Below are 20,038 nucleotides of genomic sequence, written 5' to 3'. Positions count from 1 at the left end.
TTAAAGAATAATCCAATGGAATCCCTCTAGTAACAGGATTCATACCTATTGCACAGGAAGATGGTTGTGGTCACCTGAGACCAAATACCCTGGTCTTGAAGCCCTCATACCAACATTCAGTATTGCAGCTGCAGGTCTCTTTCCAGCACATTCCCTGCTGGGGCATTATGGGAGCATTCACATCCCAAACATCTTACGCTGCTTCATTAATGAGCTTCTTTCTATCAGCTTAGTCATGGAGCTGCTCTCTGATTGCACAGAGCCCAGCTCAATTCACAACTTCTCCAATTAAAGATAAAGCCCATGCTGGCCTGGATTACATTGGGATATGGACTCTCAAAATAGTAGGTAAAATTTCTGCCGTGTAATGATGGTCTTCAACAAGAAAAAAGCCCAATCATTTTTCCAACTTTCAATATCATCATCATTGCCAATTTTCCCAGCATCAACATCCTGGAGATCATCATTGACTAGAAGCTTAACTAGACTAGCTATGTCCAGTGACTGCAAGAAGATCACAGCAGCTGACCTCCAAATACCTCAAAAACTACCCATCCTTTAGAAGACTGAATTCTTGTGTTGGAAAACACAACATTTGTTGATGTATGCAGACCTAATGATATTCGGGGTCAACATAATATAAAATTGAGTTTCTCACGTGATTTCCCTCGACTCCAAATGGTAAAGTTACCTCTGCTGGCTTCTTTTGTGCACCTGCCAGAGGTAGCATATCTGAGGTGCACTACACCTGTCAGATGGTTTTAACGCTCGTATCTAGACGATTTGTATGGCCCAGGCACACTGCCGATGCAGGTTAACCTCCAGTAGAGATTGTGCTAGAAAGAGACCTGCAGCTGCACTACTGAATGTTGTGGGCTTTAAGAAGACTGTAATGTCCAAATATTCTGTGAGAGTTATGTAGTTTTCCATGATTCTCCATTTGTCATCCGATCTTCAGCCTAGCCTCAAGGGGCATACGGACACTGTTCCATGAGGGTTGCAGTGCAAGTCTCACTAGTTTCTTCAGGCAAAAAACTGACTCCAAGTCAGTTAATAACCAAATTCATGAGTCTGGTGATCTCTTTTTGTAATTTGTGGGGAAAAATGACAAAATGTGACCAAATAAAGATAACCGAAATATCAATTAGGCATGAATAATGGAAAGAAAACTGAGTGACTAATTGTTCTACTTTTCCCAAGCTGTTGTTATTCTGCAGCCAGCAAGTACCACAAGTTGACCCATCCACTTGGACATGTCATGCTATATTTTTTTGCCATTATTCTTTTTTGCTCCAGAATCTCTATATAGCTGGAAATAACACTTACTGCAGAAATGTACTAAATATAATTGGGAAATAAATCACTAAGCTTATCCTTAAAATTGGTAATTTAACATTGGAAATGTCTGTTAGAAAATGTTCCCATCATTGGTCTTCCATTTTGTTTGGGTTGCAGGAATTGAGTTGGAAACATAACTGGGTTCTTTTGCTGTCATACTGCAAATGTGTGTAAGTATAAGATAAATGCAGGATGGAAGTTGTAGCTTTCATTCTGTTCTTGCAGAATGCCAATAACTAGTTTAATGCAACTGTCAGTCAGAAAATTTACAAATAACCATTAAGTTCAAGCAGCAAGGCAAAAAGGGTCAAGAACACACAGATTTATTTAAAAAGAAATAAGTGGTATATCACCTTTTATATAGTTGGACTATCCCAATAAAGAAATGTAGTCACTACTGTACTGTAACATACTAAGGGTGGGGGGAACGGGGAGACTGTAATGTCAGAGGTGCTGTGTTTCTGAAGAGACGTTAAACTGGGCCACGTTTGCCCCTTCAAGTGGACATAAAGATCCTATGATATTCGTTGAAGGAAAACAGCAGCATTCTCTGGTCACTTTTTTCTCCTCCATCAAAAAAGCGATCAGTTTGATATCTCACTTTCTGTTCATGGGACCTTGATTCTTTGTTTCATTGGAAAAGTAATATTTTGGCTGTTCAGCACTAGGGCATCCTCGGAACTGGTGACTGCTAGAAATGCAAATGTGTTCATTTTTTATTCTGCTTTTTGAAGGCTTATTTATTGTGCATTCCTCAACGTAAAATTTACTGGATGAAATAATTTACATAAAAGATATATATTTGTTTCCAAATTTTAAAAGCGTTATTCTCACTGTCTATATGATACAAATCTACAAGGAAAATATTTGCTTTGGGCACTGTGCTTTACATTTATTTCGCTTACGAAGCTAACCTCAACTTGATTGCATATTCATAGGTGCTGCATTCTAAAGTTTAATAGCCTGTGTAGTGTTTTTTAAATTTGGAGTACCCAATTAATTTTTTCCAAATAAGGGGCAATTTAGCGTGGCCAATCCATCTAGCCTGCACATCTTTGGGTTGTGGGGGCGAAACCCACGCAAACACGGGGCGAATGTGCAAACTCCACATGGGTAGTGTTGTTGTTTGTGGTGTAAGTTATTGTTTTGTGGTACATAACAATTGAAAATGATTTTATTGGTCACTTATTACTAAAGTTCTTTTCCTAATCAAATTTTGTAAGGAATAAATAAATATCTTTCTCAAAATACTTCAGTGTAATGAACTCCAATTGGCTTTATTGGTTGGCCAATTGGAGTATGAGCTTCCTCAATGATAGCTCATTCAGGGGGCCCATATAATTACCTGTGTAGGCTTTGTGAGCCAGTCTTAAGTTGACTGGACTGATAGCAGCACTGTTTGTAGCTGCTCCTGTAATATCGTTATTGTAAATAAATATAGGTGTGGTGACAGCACTCCTGCCTCTCGTGGATTACGACATTCAGACTACTTGTTTCAAACATTTGCACTTGTTAAATTTGAGTAAGATTTTTAACATCTTCCTTGGTACTTGTAAATCAAGATCCTTTAAGATCTTTGAGCATGTTTCACTACTTAATGGGGCCAATGCCCTAATTCCACTTCCAACAGCGTTTTGATGCCTCTTTATTTTGCTGTGCACATGCCAATGAAAGGGTACCAAGAAAAGGCATATAAACACCTTTGTTTTCAATAGTGTTGAAATGTTTATACCAAAGAACATTTTGAATGACTAAACTTGTCAAATGTTTGATTCTATTTTTACTTTTACCAAATCTTTGCTTCTATCTCATGTCCTCTCCTTTAACACTATCACGGGCAGCGAGTTTTCATTTGACAGTGGGTAGAACAAAGTCAATTTTGTTGGGAAAAAATAAATGAACCTTCTGAAATCTCTTGGGTCTCATTTTGCATTTCAGAATTTCTGCTATTTTTAGTGGAAAATATCCCTTAATCTCCCCACGGGTTAATTAGGTTTGCTACTTTCATGCCACCCAGAACAAAAAAATCCATTTATTCTGCCAGAATAAAGCAACCTCTGTGCATGTCTTGTGGGAGGATGAGGATGAAAGTCTTTGTTCTGTCTTTTTCTGAGTTGGGGAACATGCTCGAAGGTCTCTGTCGTTGAAGTATTCCTTTACATTTGAATGCAATTTTCCCATTGACGGTTAGAAAACCTCTCATCTTCAGTTGAATTCCTCCAAATATTTTCTGTGAAATACTAACTGGTCAATTCTTGAGCGTGAATCTATATGTCGGCAAGAATGAGCTGATTAGTGCCAGGATGGATTTTTGAAGAGTAAATCATGCCCAATTTGTCCAAGTATTTTTTTTTAACTGGTCACTAACAAGGTGAATAATGAGTTTCAATTGAAGTTATCTAGCTAGGCTCTAGAAGGCATTTGATAAGCTTCTGAACAAGAGATCATTAACAAAAATGGAAGTGCACTTAATAAGAAATGCGAACCATTCCATACTTTTTGTATCTTCTATATTTTTTATGTTGTGTGTGTTATGAATTACGTTTTCTGTTTATTTTGGATGGGTCTTAGTGTGTGAGAGTTAATTTTAGACTTGTGTGACTTAGTTAATTCAGGATCACATTCAACAAGAATTGATGGTGCAAATAGCAAAAGGGAAGTAGGGACAGGCATTCAAACTATGTTGACAGTTGTGATGAAAGGATATGCTTGAAAATGTATTGATAAAAGGACTTTGGAGCTATAACTAAATGAATGTAAGGATTATTAAGTTTTGCAAATTGTAATACCGGAAAAATATTAATGATGGGCTGTTTAGGAGTATCCTGTTCAGGTTGGAACCATGGATCTGTGACCATTGACAAATGGAATAACAAGATCAAAGCACGATGACAACATGACAGCACGAGGCCCCTTGGCTACAGAGGATAAAAGAACTAACTTGAACAGATTTGGTGTGCAGATTTGAAGAAGACATGGGATGTGAAAAGAGGACAGAGTCACAAGCTGTCTATAACTGCTGGAGTCAGTGTGAATCAAGAACCACCTGAACTAGGATACTGACTGCCACCTTTTGTTAAGTATAACTTCTGTTGCTTAATAAATTGTCCTGATGCTGTTACATTTCTCGTCTGAAATTTGTCAGGTCTCCTCCGCCTCTTACAATTTGAAATTGGAAGCAATCTTCCAAGCTGATTTGGAAATTTATTGGGAGGCAGGGATGATGAGTACTCAGATTGTAGGAATGTGTGAGACCTCAGCTTTCTATCAAATTTATTCAAGGCTTGAAGGAATAGAGTTGTATATCCAATTTTACAATTGCATTAGATAGGAGGCACTTCGCTACTGGGGATGGGAGCAGGAAGTTCCAAAAACATATAGACAGGTTACATGATTCAGCAATGCAGTAGAAAATAGAACTCAATAATGCAGATAGTTTATGGAAAAGCAGAATATAATTTAAATGTTGAGAGACCACAGCATGCTGCGCGACAGAAGGATATGCTTGTCCTTGTACATGACTCTCAATGTTATGCAGGTACAGCAAATGATTAGGAAGGCACATATAATTTTAGTCTTTATTTGCAAGAGCGATGCTGTAAGGAAGTCTTGCTACAGCTGTACAAGACATTGCTGAGACCACATCTAGAGTACTGTGCACAGTTTTCTTCTCCTTAGTAAGGAGGGATATACTTGCATTGGAGGCAGTTCAGAGAAGGTTCACGAGGCCAATCCTGGAATGAGGGGATGTCTTATAAGGAAAACTTGAGCAAGTTGAGCCTATATTCATTCGAGTTTAAGAGAGTGAGAGGTAATATTATTGAAATTAGAAGATTCTAAGTGGGGTTTATAGGGTAGATGTTGACAGAATGTTAACCCCATGGGGGAAATCTGAAACCATTTAAAAATAAGGGGTCTTACATTTAAAATGGGGAGTAGGAGGAAATTCTAGTGTGAGTAGTTAATCTTTGAAATTCTCTCCCAACAGAGAGCAATGGAGTTTGGGTCATTGCATATATTCAAACCTCAGTTGGACAGACTTTTGATCTAAAAGGGAGTCAAAGGTTATGGGAGCTAGGCAGGTAAGTGGACTTGAGGCCACAATCAGATCGGCCATTGTCTTATTGAATAGCAGAGCAGGCTCGAGGGACCAAATGGTCCACTCCTAATTCTTCTGATCTTTAGGGAAACTATGAAGTCATCCACTTTAAATCCAAGAAAGACTGATTTCTACATGGCAAGAAGCTTGACGCTGTGAGATTTGGTACACAAGTTAGTGAACGCTCATGGACAGATCAAAAATACTGATTGAATGCCTGCTTTTATCCAAGTGGCTTGCAATACTAAGAGTAGGAAATTGTGTTTCAATTGAGTAGAGCTTTAATCCAACTCCTTCTGGAGCACTGCAAACATTTTGGGCAACTAAGGAAGGATACTTGGCCTTGGAGGAAGTACAGCACAGATGGTCGATATTGGGGCTTAGGGGCAGCGTGGTGGTTCAGTGGGTTAGCCCTGCTGCCTCACGGCACCGAGGTCCCAGGTTCGACCCTGGCTCTGGGTCACTGTCCGTGTGGAGTTTGCACATTCTCCCCGTGTTTGCGTGGGTCTCGCCCCCACAACCCAAAGATGTGCAGGCTAGGTGGATTGGCCACGCTAAATTGCCCCTTATTTGGAAAAAATGAATTGGGTACTCTAAATTTAAAAATATATATATTGGGGCTTAGAATTGAATTATAAATACATGTCGCATAAATATGGCTAGTATTCCCTTGAGTACAGAGGTTTGGGGGAGTGGTCAAATCAAGGTATTTAGAACTATAAGATTCTTTAGGTTGGTAGATAGATAAATCTTTTTCGCTGATGGGGAAATCCCAAACAAAGGGGCATACTTTTAAAATTCGAACCAGGCCATTCAAAAGTGAAATCAAGAAACATCTCTGCACCATGAGTGAGTCAAAATCCTAATCTCACGATTTCTGAAGGCGACCATGGAGGAGTAGGTTGCACATTTGATAGCTCCCATCTGGAATGGACTTTCGGACCTTTTTTCCCCACTTTTAAAGAGAACAAAGAACAAAGAAAATTACAGCACAGGAACAGGCCCTTCGGCCCTCCCAGCCTGCGCCGATCCAGATCCTTTATCTAAACCTGTTTCCTATTTTCCAAGGTCTACTTCCCTCTGTTCCCGCACGTTCATATACCCGTCTTAGATGCCTCTTAAATGATAAAGAGAACAAAGACTTTTCTCAGACTTTAGGGGATAGATCGGTGCAGTGGACAATATTAAGAAGGATTCCCTCTCTGATGTATGGCTAATTGGACTAGAAGTGATCGTGTGAAAAGATTCAGCCTGGATAGAGTGAAGCAGTTGGAGCTGGTATTGCGGCGCAGCATGGCAGAGGGTCAGGACCAGGGAGCGGTGGCTCAATGGTCTAAGGAGCAACAGATGAAGTTCTTTAAGGACTGTTTTGCTGAGCTGAAAAAGGAAACGTTGGACCTGATCAAGGCTGCGGTCGAAGTTATCTAGCCAGGAGGATTATCTAACCGTGCTGGAACATAAGGTGGAGGTATTAGGTGAGCGCCACAAGAGAATGCAGGAGAAGCTGGAGGACCTGGAGAACACGTCAGGAGGCAGAACTTAAGGATTGTTGGCCTTCCTGAAGGAATTGAGGGGTCGTACGCGGGAGCATATGTGGCAGGCATGTTGGAGACGCTGATGGGGCCCAGGGTGTTTTCTTGGCCCCTGGAAGTGGATGGAGCACATAGAGCCCTCGCAAGGAAGCCTAAGGCGAATAACCTGCCGAGGGCCATGGTGGTGCATTTCCACTGTTTTTCGGACAAAGAACTTGTTTTGAAGCGAGGTGCGCATCTGTCAGGACCTGGGAGCGGAACTGGCCAAGAGACGTGCTGAGTTCAATTGGGTGAAGGCGATCCTCTTCAAGAAGGGGGTGAAATTCGGGTTGCTGTATCCAGCGCGGTTGTGGGTTATGCACGAAGACCGGCATCTTTATTTTGAAACACTGGACGATGTATGGACATTTATCAAAGAAAAGAAGGTAGCAGCGTCTTAAAGGACACTTAAGTCTCAAAGAAGTTCTGTGACGGTGGTTCGTAATCTTTGTAATTTTCGTATCGGTTCAAATAAGATTGTATGTAGCTTTGGGTTAAGTGTTGGGCTGGGATGGTGGTTTGTAGGTGCTTTGTTTTGCAGGGATTTGATGCGGAGGGGGTAGGGGCCCTAAAGTTGGTGCTATTCTGTGGGAGGTTGGGTCCTGTTTCAAGCGATTGTTTCTTCATTGGTTTATTCTAATTTCTTTTTACTTGAGGTTGTTTACTTACTGGTGAATGCAATGTTGTTAAATGGTTTATTCATGTTGGGAGAGGGGTTTGAACAATAGGGAGTCAGACTGTTTGGCACCAGGGGCGGGGGTTGTCGGGGTTAGCATGGTTCAGCTGACTCTCAGAAGTGAGGTGGGGGGTGAGCATGTGCTAAGTCGGTGCTTGACCTGGGGGATCAGGTTTTGGGTGCTGTTGTTGGGGGGGGGGGGGCTGCTTTGCTGACAGGGGAGGAACTATCATCGGGGAACAAATGGGAGGTCAGGGGCGGCTGCTGCTTGTGGGGGAGCTCGGGGAAGCGGGGGGTGCGGGCTCGGGGCTGGCCAAAAAAGGTTATGGCTAGTCGGCGGGGGGGGTGTCCCCCGACCAGATGATTACGTGGAATGTGAGAGGTTTGAATGGGCCGGTCAAAAGGGCTCGCGTTTTTGCGCATTTAAAGGGGATGAAAGCAGATGTAGCAATGCTTCAGGAAACACATCTAAAGATTATTTACCAGACGAGATTGAGAAGGGGGTGGGTTGGTCAGGTGTTCCACTCGAGGCTGGACTCAAAGACCGGGGGGTAGCGATATTGATTAGTAAGCGGGTGGCGTTTGAGGCTGGAAGAATTGTGGCTGATAAGGGGGGTAGATATATAATGGTGTGTGGGAAGTTGGAGGGTGTACGGGTGGTGCTTGTGAACGTATATGCGCCGAACTGGGACGATGTGGGATTTATGAGGCAGGCGTTAGGCAAGATCCCGGACTTGGAGTCTCATGGCCTGATCATGGGGGGGGACTTTAACACGGTCATTGATCCCGATCTGGACCAGTCAAAATCCAGGACTGGAAGGAGGCCTGCCGTGGCATAGGAGATGAGGGGTTTTATGGAGCAGATGGGGGGGGGTGTAGACCCGTGGAGACTCAAGTGGCTGAGGGCGAAGGAGTTTTCGTGTTTTTCTCATGTCCATAAAGTTTATTCCTGTGGGCGGAGCAGATATGATTGATTGAAGCAAACCTTCTTGAAATAAACAATTACATTTGTTCATGAAAAAAAAATCCTAATCTCATTTGCCCCAACAAAGATTGAGGATGCTGGGCAATTTAGCATAATGTTGATTGATTTTAGCCAGGGAAGTGTGTCAAGGGATATGAAGCAAAGATAGGGAAGTAGTATTGCTTGAGAGGCTGAATGGCCTACTTCTTTCCTATGTTCCTAAATGCTTGTAATTGTTGAAATACATATTGATCTAATATGGTACCAAACTTCAACTGTTTACATTTGTAAGGATCCTACTGTTAATCCCTGTCTGTCCCTTGTTTTTTCTTTTAATTTCTGTTATTCTGCTGTTTCAGTTTTTGTACCTGGACAATTAATGAAACCAGGACACTCCAGTTTATGTGCTATTTGGCCTAACATCAGTGATGGCACCTCTTGATGAACTTGGCTGGCGGTCAATGAACTGTTTTACAATTGCCGGGCCTTATCTGATATTTGATGCTGATTGGTGCTGACCATTCCGGAATGTTCCTTCCTCTGTGAGACTAAATTTTGAACAGAAGCTGGAGGGTCACAGCTTTTATTTCTCTCTCTCACCTAATGGATTCTTTCTGAAGTTAAGACCTTCCAGAGTAAAGACCTTTCTCTCTGCGCAGCCAGTTTGAGTTGCAAAGAAAATCCAGTCCAGCACCAGCTGCAGGAAAGGCCAGTTTAAAACTCCTTTTGAAATCTTGTGAGGGGAACTTTGCTATTATTTTGGAAAGGCTGTTCGACATTCTCGTGATGAGGAGATGCCGGCGTTGGACTGGGGTGAGCACAGTAAGAAGTCTTACAACACCAGGTTAAAGTCTAACATGTTTGTTTCGAATCACTAGCTTTCGGAGCACTGCTCCTTCCTCAGGTGACATTTTGGTGGAATTGGACACAAATCAGAATCTCCTAGGCTTGACGCTTTACTTCTGGAGTAAAGGCCCAGGTTAATAAAAGTTAAGGTGACTCCCCAGAGGGAATCTTACAGCTTGGGAATTCCGACATAATTTTTCTGCCGGAAGATCCTCCTTACCAATCCAACCAGTGGTTTCACTCACTCCGCGTCCTGGAAGGACAGCCTAATGCTGTAACAACTTCAACATCCGAAGCAAGGACACTCATCTTCCATTTTATATTTTCATTCTTATTATTTACCCCTCCCCCTCCCTGTGTGTGTGTCTGTTTACTGTATGTCTGGGTAAAGGTGGGATGGCAAAAGGGCGGGAGTAGTAGATTAGCTGGCCGAGATTCAATATAAGTATTGCACGTTTTAGTTTTATTTTTGTTATAAACAAATTGTTGTGTTTCACTTGCAAATCTGGTACCTGTATGTCATTGGAGCAGTCAAGGACCAAAGATTTTAGAAACGTTATATGAATTATTGGTTGTGCTGGGATTCTGAGGTCTGTGGGGCTGGAATCAACCCTGCACTAACCCACGGTGTTGTAACACATTTAAAACTAAAATTTCAACCAAGTCAATTAATTAGTGCACTCAATGATGAACCAAAGAAAGCATTGTGAGTTTAATTCATTTGACCTGAGATTGTGAACGGACTAGCCTGCACCTACTGGATAGGGCCCACTGGATAGGTGAAAGTAGATAGGGTTTTAAAGTTTTAAATATTTCATTATTAAGAAATAAATGTAAGTTTTGGTATGAAAGTAACTTACCACACAGATAGTGTAAAGAAAATGTGCTGAATCCAATGTTGATATGTAATCTTTGCTATTGAAAATGAATTGGGGAAAGAGTTGACCCAAATACATATGGTTGGAAGGCTAGCCATGGATATCCACGCTGATGTAAGAATTACCCCTTTCTTGTATATATACACATCTTAAGCTGGTAACTAGTGTTTTATATATAGGCTTAATGATAAAATGCTGAGTGCAGTTTTTGTATGGGAAAATTTAAAATACTTATTAGAGCTGATTGCACTGTTTAGTTCATTTTTAAAATGGAGTTGCGGCTTAAAATAACTAGTTTGATTATATTCTGCACTCCTTTCCACCAGACAGGAGCTTTTGTGTTTTTGACACTGTAAAGATGTCTCCATCATTCAGTATACTTTAACTGTTAACAGCTATACCAACAGGAAACACATGTAAGAAATACCAGTTTCAAGAGACATTGGAGACTATGAAAACAGCAGTAATAAGTCCGGAGCAAATTAATGTCTGGTTTCTTACCTCCTGCCTACATGATTCTCTGTGTTTTCTCTGCTATTAGTACTTGTGTTGCAAAATGATTACACTTGCTAATCAATTAGTTTTAAGGACAACCGGCCATAATTATCACTGTGGGTAAGACACAACAAGGCTTAATGCAGTTGTAGTGTTGACTCGGAAGAACAAAATTTGGGGTTAAATTTGGCCTTAAATAACTTTGGTGTGGTATCTGTTTTGACTGACAGATTTGCTCAGTTAAACCCTCAATAAATGAGGGACCCCTTTAATATATTCAATTTATATTTATTGGTTGGTGTTTGTTTTGTAAAGAAGCGGTACACGTATTAATGAGGAATTCTTTTATACATTTAGAGTTCAATACCAATTCTAATTCAGTCGACACCATAACATTTGGTGTTACAGATTAGCCAATGATTTGTTTCTATCCCCTGGCAATCAGCTAAATTTAAAACTAGGCTGCAGATGAGTGATGATATGTAGCTTCAATTTGTCCAATGTGTCAACATTGAATAATGGTCCTGGTAGCATAATATGATTGCTACTCTATAGGATTTACTTCTGATACAGCGCTTTACGAATGTTTGATATTTTGTTTTCCACATTTTATATTTATGTCCTATCCTTTACTGGGCCTCTCAATACTGGGACTGAGGCAACAGAAACAAAAATAATCTTCTGTGGCACATTTCACTCAAATGATGGATTTGCTTTGGTGATTGATCTAGTATTTGACACAAGTGGAACTGATAGGAATTAGAAGTGTTTTCCCCAAGTGCCGCCTTCATATCTAAACCAAAAAGTAAATTCTTACTGATAATTACAGATTAACAATGCACCATAGTTACCCGAGCGAGATTTGTTCTATTTTAATTTTGTTACTTTTCTATAGCCTGACTGCAAAATTATGGAGAATGTCTAAAAGGTAGATTGTACATATCTGAAATTGTTTTGCCATCTGACCTGTGCACGTGTTCAGTATAAAATGATTTGCCTTGGGCTCCAGTAACATAATGCTGCCACTTTTCCCCATAATTAGACAGTTTTGGGAGAAATTTCCCCTGCGTTACACTTTTTAAAAAGTGCAATTCATCGAAGTCGGCCAAACCAGTGTAAAAGATCATGAAATGTAAAATGCATATTATGGTAGAACAAATTGAGCTTCCACAATATTTTGTGCTAGATTTAAATAGAAGTGATAGAAGTGGTATGGTAGCACAGCGATTAGCACTGCTGCCTCACAGCGCCAGGGACCTGGATTCAATTCCAGCCTCGGGTGACTGTGGAGTTTGTACGTTCTCCCGTGTCTGCATGTGTGTCGTCCAGATTAGGTGGATAAATTACCCCTCAGTGTCCAGGGATGTGCAGGCTAGGTTATGAGTTTGCAGGAAAAGAGGAGGGGGGTGGGGTGCGATATGGGTGGAGTACTCATTTTAATGGGTAATGAAGACTTGATGGCCAAATGGCCTCCTTATTCACTGTAGAGATTTGATAAATTGGCCCGAATCATGTGTTGCAATTAATGGTTTGAAATTATGATGTTTTGGAACTGTCTTTAAATATAAGGTAAAATGAAAGGGCCATGTGACCTGTGCTAATGGTCGAGCAATCCTGGGTGGTTTGATTTTTAGAGATCAAAGGACGGTTTAGATTATTTTACTGAGAAGAAGGTGCATTGTATATATATTTTGAGGCAATGGTAGCAGCCTGCAAGTTAACAGTGGAGACCGTGCCTCCAGAATCCCAACAATTGTTGAGAATGTCAGATTGTAAACAGTTGTGTTTTAAATTGTCTACTTAGTTCCAAGATGAAAGAACGTTGGGCTCTTAGGATAGCTAATTAGCATTTCTACTTCGATACAAGGCTCATGTGATTCATGATGATACAGGGAAGAATGCAGAGGAAGTCATTGTAAAGGTTATATGCTTTCCTAGAATATTACTGAATGTCACAGACTGTTTTGGGCCAGGATCCAGGAGAGAAGTAGTAGCTAGAGGCTGAAAATGTGCTTATGGTTTGCTGCGCAGGAATGTGGGTTGAGTTTGTACTCAAACTGGAAAGACCAAAGCTGTGGTAAGTCAAAACATGGCTTGAAGAGTTGCCCAGCTTGGGCTGGAAGTAGAATCTTCAGAAAAGGAAAACTTCACTGTGAAAGACAGTTCTAAGATTGCACATTACCAGGCTGAGAAAAGAAAAGAACAGGAATAAACCATAGGGAGCTGAGAGCCACTTTGGGCTGATTCTGGGAAAATTAAATGTCTATCAAGGACAGTGTAACATGTACTTGTGAAGTCTGTTTTTTTCAATTTGGTTAAGAATAAGAAGTTTGTCCTTTTTGTGGTTTAAAGAATATGTTGCCTCCAAATATGTTAAATGTTTCTGCTCAATTGTTATAAGAAACATCTTGAAACATGAGATATTGGCATGTAATTCTTTTGGTTATTAACTGGAAGTTTGAATTTCTTTTCAAAAGTTATTGGGCTCAACAGGGATCTCAAGCCCACAAAACTGGCCTCTTTGTCAGATCAAATTAATCATTTATTGCAAGTTTTTAATCAACTGAAGTTGTTTGCCCTTCATGTTGGTTCTCTTGGACATAAGGGTGCTAAGAGACAGAGATAAGCACCTTTAATTAAAAAAAAAAGTTATTAATAAGCTCACTATTATACCCCAGCAAATAGTTCAGTATGTATTTTGAAGTCATTTGTCAGTTACCTAATATCAGGGCATTTAAAAGGTAGTGGATGAGCCGGTGATTAAAAATGTTTATTTTTTGATGAATTTATTTTCAACTGTTTTTTGAAATCTTTTTATTGGCATTTTCAAAATTTATAAATAGTTGTATACATTGTTGGCCGTGTTTATTTACTGTATTATACGGAAAGTTTTGGCTTGTTCTTCCCTTAGTTTATTCTACATTTTGCTGCCCTCTGGCTTGGTGTGTGGTCTCTCCTGCCCCTCCCTGCCCCCCCCCCCCCCACCCTGTGCTCCCCCCCCCCCCCCACACACCCTGTGCTCCCCCCCCCAGTCGTTTTTATTTGGGGGGTGTTCACCCCTTTTCTTTTCTTTCTCCGTCAACTTCGGCTGTGTTTCAACTGTGATTGGAGGGGGGGGGGGGGGGTGGTTGGTTGCCCCCTCCCTCCCACGTTGTCCCTTATGTGTCCCTCCAGCCTTTTCTCCTCTTTCCCTCCCCCCTGCCATTTTAACTTCATCAGTAAAACTGAACCAAATTACCACTGAACTATATCAAGAAGTAAAAATTTGAAATGCTGCTGATTGCGGTAGCTCATGATGAATTTTGCGTTGGTGAGATGCAAATGATTTTGAATGGAAACTTGAAGAAAAAGCACAACTCAAAACTGGTGCCATTGACACCTGGATTGCTGATTATGCCCAAAGTGGAAACTCTACCCCTATATGGGTGGTACGGTATCACAGTGGTTAGCATTGTTGCTTCATAGCGCCAGGGACCTGGGTTCGATTCCCGGCTTGGGTCACTGTCTATGCGGAGTCTTCACATCTCCCTGTGTCTGTGTGGGTTTCCTCCGGGTGCTCCCGTTTCCTCCCACAAGTCCTGAAAGACGTGCTCTTAGGTAATTTGGACATTCTGAAGTCTCCCTCTGTGTATCTGAACCGGCGCTGGAGTGTGCCGACCAGAGGCTTTTCACAATAACTTCACTACAGTGTTAATGTAAGCCTACTTGTGACACTATTAAAGATTATTGTTATACTTAAAATGTCTGTAAAAATATTTTTTTATTTCTTCGGAGTTGATTTCAAACTGCCACAGCTTAAACAAGCAAAATGCAGTGCTGCTCTTGACATATTGTAAAGATAACCCCAGGCTTTTTTAACATCATGAGCAACTGTTCACTCAAATCTCTTTGCCTGATTCATTTAAAGTCCAAGGATCAAGATCGAGTCCCTGTTACCATGATTGAGACAAACAATTCAGCTGGCTCTGCTGCATTCCCCTGACAAAGTCAGATCTCCACTCAGGAACCTCTGCCTAGACCCTAGACTATGAGCTGCTGTCTCTCGCATCTTGCCTTTGTACTATTTGATCACAACTTGTGATCACTTCCGGCTTCCTTAATCCTATTTCCACTAAACCGGCTGTCCAACTTTCCTCCTGGCCCCAATACTGCTGGTAGTTGAAATGGCTTCTACTCCTCAGTACTCTTTCACCCCACCCCCCTGAGTGCCCAACCATTTATTTCAAACATTACACCCATTCTCACTGAGCTTGCAGACTAATGTAAATGCTCATTTACACCATTGTTACCTCCCAGCTCAACTATTCTAATTTTTTTTTACAAGCTTCCACCTTTTGTTCTCTGTAAACTTCAGCTCATTCAAAACTCATTTGTCTTACCACCCCTGTTCTTACTGATCCACATGGGTTCCTGGTGGCTGATTGTTCCAAATTTCAAATTCTCATTTTTTTGCCTGATTTCCTTTAATGGCCTATCTCCAACCCTGTTTGAATCCGGCACTCTCCACAGAATTCTCCGACTCTGGCCTTTTGTGTGTCCCAACTCCCTTTGCCCCACAATATATGGTTCTATGTGGCCCAATTAGCAGCACAACAGCTCTGAGTCACAAGGTTCTGGGTTCAAGTCCTAGTCCAGGGCTTAAGAACAAAAATCAAAAAGCTGAGACTGCAGTGCAATACTGAGGGAGATAAGCTCACAACGCTACTGTCTGATCGGATGGGGCTGTTAAAGATCCCAAAGCTTTATTCTGAAGAAAAGCAGGATAGTTATCCCTGATATCCAAGTCAGTATTTATCCTTCACTCAGCATCACAAGATTATCTGGTTATCATCACATTGTTGCTTTTGGGGGTTTGCTATATATTAACTGTCATGTTTTCTCCATTACTAAAGTGACTACACCCCAAAAAATGCATCATTGGCTGCAAAGCGCTTTAAGAAGTCTATGTAGTGCTATATAAATGCACGCATTTCCTTCTTTTTGTATCTTCAGACTCGCCTGGAACTTTCACCCTACTTTTTCTGTCTTTCCCTCTTCCACTCTTCCTTTTAATGAAATGAAATGAAAATTGCCTATTGTCACAAGTAAGCTTCAAATGAAGTTACTGTGAAAAGCCCCTAGTTGCCACATTCCGGCGCCTGTTCAGGGAGGCTGGTACTTTATGAGCCGTGCTGCTGGACTGCCTTGGTCTGCTTTCAAAGCCAGCGATTTAGCCCTGTGCTTTAATTGCCTCCTACATGGTTTTGGACATAACTCAGTGATAGCATTGCCTCCAAGTCAGAAGATTATGCATTCAAACTACATGGCAGAGATTTTAGAGCATAATTTAAGCGATGCTTCAGTGCAGTACTGTTGGGACTGCTGCCTTTTAGAAGGGATGCTAAGCTGAAGCCCTGTCTGCCTTCTCAGGTGATGTAAAGTCATAGAGCAGAGGAGTGTTTTCAATGTCCTGGTTAACATTTATAGTTTATTGAACATCATTAAAACAGATTATAGAACATAGAACATAGAACAGTACAGCACAGAACAGGCCCTTCGGCCCTCGATGTTGTGCCGTGCAATGATCACCCTACTCAAACCCACGTATCCACCCTATACCCGTAACCCAACAACCCCCATTAACCTTACACTACGGGCAATTTAGCCTGGCCAATCCACCTAACCCGCACATCTTTGGACTGTGGGAGGAAACCGGAGCGCCCGGAGGAAACCCACGCACACACGGGGAGGACGTGCAGACTCCACACAGACAGTGACCCAGCCGGGAATCGAACCTGGGACCCTGGAGCTGTGAAGCATTTATGCTAACCACCATGCTACCGTGCTGCCCACGGTATCTAATCATTTATCTCATTGTGGGACCTTGTGTGCTACTTGGCTGCCACATTTGCATACAATACAACAGTGATTGCATTTCAAAAGTACTAAATTCACTGCTTTGGATTGCCTGGGGATATGAAAGTTGCCATATAAATGCAAGTATTTTTCTTTTAAAGCCCATTCTTTTTAACATCGCTTTTGTTTACTATTCCGATGATCTCCTTTGATTAAGTGTTGCTTCTTTTTTTATTGGTTCTTTTTATCTTTGTGAAATTCTTCGGCTATATGTGTTCTACATAAATGCAATTTAGACATGCCAGTTGTGCGACGCGCTCTTTGATCCCCCAATGCATATGATAAAATCTCTTTGTTTGAAAAACTTCAAGTGAAAAATATGTATTTGAAATCCAAATATACAGGAGTGAAAGATGACAATCTCGTAAACAATACCATTTCTACTTGCTATGATGTAAAATATACTTTCAATGAACATGTCAAAAAGCATAAGTAGATTGCTTTACATGGTATGAGCTCAATTCTATAAACTAATGTACAGAATTAGATGGCGAGTAAAATATTTTAATAAAATAAAATAATTTTCAGCTCATCTTAAGATACATATTTTCAAATATGAATTAAGTGATTGAATAATTCAGGAAGTGGAGTTGTCCCCAAGGTGGTACTTTATGCCAGAATTGGGAGCAGAATATTGTTTTTGGTTAGTGCTAATGTTACGTTGACTTCTTAATATTTAGTTATCACTTTAGTAACAAATATTCATCTGAACTTGCACCTTCTGCCCATTTTATAACTTGGCTTTGTCTGTTTGAATTCTAGTACAGGCCTATGTGCTAAATCTCCCCATTTTGCTTCTCTATGCATAATTTTAATTTATCCATATTGAGAACCATCCTCGGACCCCACAGGCAAAACTACTTACAAAACCTTTTTAGTCTGATAACATCCATTTACCCATAATGACTGCCTGCTGTGATAGTGGAGTCGAACACTTTTTAGGAACTTTCAAGCGGTTATTGGATAGGCACATGGAGCACACGAGAATGACAGGGAGTGGGATAGCTTGATCTCGGTTTCGGACAAAGCTCGGCACAACATCGAGGGCCGAAGGGCCTGTTCTGTGCTGTACTATTCTATGTTCTAGAATTCATATACTTTATTTCTACTGCACTTGTTCATTCACGTCAAAAAAAAGATTCTTAAAGGCATGTTGTGTTAGACAAGCTTGACAAATTGGTCATAAAACAGAAGATTTTGGAAATAGGTCTGGCAGTAGCTTTTGACATTTTATCAGCATACCTTTCATAAGGTCATATGAAAAGTCACAAGCCTGAAACCTTAACTCTGCTGCTCTCTTCACAGATGCTGCCAGACCTTTTAAGTATTTTCAGCATTTTGTTCTATTTCCGATTTCTAGTATCTGCTAGCACTTTGCTTAAAACCTGTGCTAGCCACCTTTGATTAAGCAATGTATTTCTAAATGCTCATTAATTTCATCTTGAATAATTAATTCCAGGAGTTTGTTCACAACCAACAATGGGTTAATTGGTCTTTCGTTACCCAATTTATTGTTAGCAAAAATGTTACAAAACTTGGCACAATTTACACATTTGAATGAGAATTAAGACCATAAGACCATAAGACATAGGAGCGGAAGTAAGGCCATTCGGCCCATCGAGTCCACTCCACCATTCAATCATGGTTGATTTCAACTCCATTTACCCGCTCTCTCCCCATAGCCCTTAATTCCTCGAGAAATCAAGAATTTATCAATTTCTGTCTTAAAGACACTCAACGTCCCGGCCTCCACCGCCCTCTGTGGCAATGAATTCCACAGACCTACCACTCTCTGGCTGAAGAAATTTCTCCTCATCTCTGTTCTAAAGTGACTCCCTTTTATTCTAAGGCTGTGCCCCCGCGTCCTAGTCTACCCTGCTAATGGAAACAACTTCCCTACGTCCATCCTATCCAAGCCATTCATTATCTTGTAAATTTCTATTAGATCTCTCCTCAACCTCCTAAACTCCAATGAATATAATCCCACGATCCTCAGAGGTTCATCGTATGTTAGGCCTACCATTCCTGGGATCATCCGTGTGAATCTCCGCTGGACCCGCTCCAGTGCCAGTATGTCCTTCCTGAGGTGTGGGGCCCAAAATTGCTCACAGTATTCTAAAAAGTTATTGAAAAGTAAAAACAGTATTGAAAAGTTATGGCTGGAATCTCTGGTATCTTCAACTTCTTTCAGTAACTTGAGGTACACAGCATAAGTTTTCAGCAGTACTTTCTGAATGTATTAATCCTATCTAAATTTTGATGCACCCAAACCTGCCTGGTTCACAATATGTCGTTCTGTCAGAATAACCTGTGTTATGATGGTTTTTGCAGGATCATCTGTGACAAAGGTTCATGCAAAATACAATGGGCGCAATTCTCCGCTCCCCACACCGGGTGGGAGAATCGCGTAGGGTCCCCCGACTAATTTCACGACCCCCTGGCGCCCCCCGCGATTCTCCCATCCCCCACTCGGAAGAATCGCAGCTCGCCGTTTTTCACGGCGACCTGCGATTCTCCAACCCGGATAGGCCGAGCGGCCTGCCGTTCACGACCGTTTCACGACGGCGGCAACCACACCTGGTCACTGCCATCGTGAAATCGCCGCGAGATGCCCGTTTTGGGGCTTGTAGGGGGCCTGGTGGGGAATGAGCACCACGACTGCTCTGGAGGGGACAGGCCCGCGATTGGTGCCCACCGATCGTCGGGCCGGCGTCTCAATCGGACGCACTATTTCCCCTCCGCCGCCCTGCAAGATCAAGCTGCCACGTCTTGCGGGGCGGCTGAGGGGAAAGACGGCCACCGCGCATACGTGGGTTTAAGCTGTCAGCCTTCGTGACGTCAGCCGCACATGCGCGGGTTGGAGCCGGCCAACCTGCGCATGCGCGGCTGACGTCACATAGGCGCCGCCGTCGTGTCACTCTCAGCGCGCCGCCTGGTGGCCGAGAGTTACGGAGCGCCGCTCCTAGCCCCACCGGGAGGGGAGAATAGAGGACGAGGAGCGGCCTCCGAGGCTGTCGTGAAACTCGGCCGAGTTCACGACGGCCCTCCCGATTTTTCCCGGGAGCGGAAAATTCCGCCCAGTATATTTTCCCACTTCCATTAGAAATTGATGTGATGAACTGGATGAACTATTTCCAAAATGCTCTGTTCTCTATAAAAACAAATATGAAGTAATGTTCTAAATCTCTTTGAAAATCTGTCTTTCTCTATGATTATAATAGTGATCATATTTCAAAGTGTTCAGTGGCTGTTAAATGCTTGGGAATATCCTGGATT

General features: G+C 41.7%; 1 protein-coding gene across 11 annotated transcripts in view; it reads left to right on the top strand.

Annotated features, from left to right (window-relative positions):
* Positions 1–20,038, top strand: part of LOC119973993 (protein tyrosine phosphatase domain-containing protein 1-like) — a 202,304-nt gene that overhangs the window by 27,026 nt on the left and 155,240 nt on the right. For 3 of the 11 annotated variants that reach the window (XM_038812743.1, XM_038812736.1, XM_038812735.1), the window contains exon 3: positions 1,456–1,508. The exons of the other annotated variants lie outside the window; for them this stretch is intronic. The gene's annotated coding sequence lies outside the window, so the exon portion shown is untranslated. The remainder of the gene's footprint in view (positions 1–1,455; positions 1,509–20,038) is intronic. 11 annotated transcript variants of the gene reach the window in all.

This window comes from Scyliorhinus canicula, chromosome 11, assembly GCF_902713615.1.
Source record: "Scyliorhinus canicula chromosome 11, sScyCan1.1, whole genome shotgun sequence".
In the NCBI taxonomy this organism is placed as follows: Eukaryota; Metazoa; Chordata; class Chondrichthyes; order Carcharhiniformes; family Scyliorhinidae; genus Scyliorhinus; species Scyliorhinus canicula.
The sequence above is the reverse complement of the archived record's forward strand: the minus strand, read 5'-3'. Positions and strand labels throughout refer to the sequence as shown.